Source organism: Meleagris gallopavo, chromosome 1, assembly GCF_000146605.3.
Source record: "Meleagris gallopavo isolate NT-WF06-2002-E0010 breed Aviagen turkey brand Nicholas breeding stock chromosome 1, Turkey_5.1, whole genome shotgun sequence".
NCBI lineage: Eukaryota > Metazoa > Chordata > Aves > Galliformes > Phasianidae > Meleagris > Meleagris gallopavo.
Genome location: NC_015011.2, coordinates 21144007 through 21144916, shown reverse-complemented (window position 1 = coordinate 21144916; position 910 = coordinate 21144007).

Sequence of the window (910 nt, the reverse complement as noted above, 5' to 3'; positions counted from 1 at the left end):
AGGAAGGCAAAGGCCCAACTTGAACTCAAATTGGCCACTGCAGTAAAAGACAACGAAAAATCCTTTTATAAATATATCAACAGCAAAGGAAGAACCAAGGATATTTCTCATCCTAAACTTGATGCAGCAGGGAATGTGGCCACTGAGGACAAGGAGAAGGCTGAGGTCCTCAATGCCTTCTTTACAACTGCCTTTAATAGCCAGACCAGTTATCCCCTGGGCATTTTATGCCCTGATCTGGAAGTGTGGGACCCTACTCAGAATATACCCCCGGCGATTCAGGTGAAGACAGTCAGAGAGCTTCTCCTCCATCTGGACTGTCACAAGTCCATGGGACCGGATGGGCTACACCCTCAGGTGCTGAGGGAGCTGGCAGGGGTGATTGCCAAGCCCCTCTCAGCCATCTATCAGCGCTCCTCATTAACTGGAGAGGTCCCGGGGGATTGGAGGCTTGCTGATGTGATTCCCATTTTCAAGAAGGGCCATAAGGAGGATCTGGGGAACTATAGGCCTGATATCTTGACCTTGATACCGGGGAAAGTAATGGAGCAAATCATCTCGGGTGAGATCGCACGGCACATGTGTGGTGTCCAGGGGATCAGGCCCAGCCAGCACGGGTTCATGAAGGGCAGGTCATGCTTGACCAACCTCATCTCCTTCTATGACTAGGTGACCAGTCTGGTGGATGAGGGAAGGGCTGTTGATGTAGTCTACCTAGACTTCAGCAAAGCCTTTGACACGGTCTCTCACAGTATTTTTCTGGGGAAACTGGCTGCCCGTGGCCTGGACGGGTATACACTTCTTTGGATAAGGAACTGGCTAGAGGACCATGCCCAACGGGTAGTGGTTAATGGAGGTTCAGTCCAGCTGGCGACCTGTTACAAGTGGTGTCCCCCAGGGGTCGGTACTG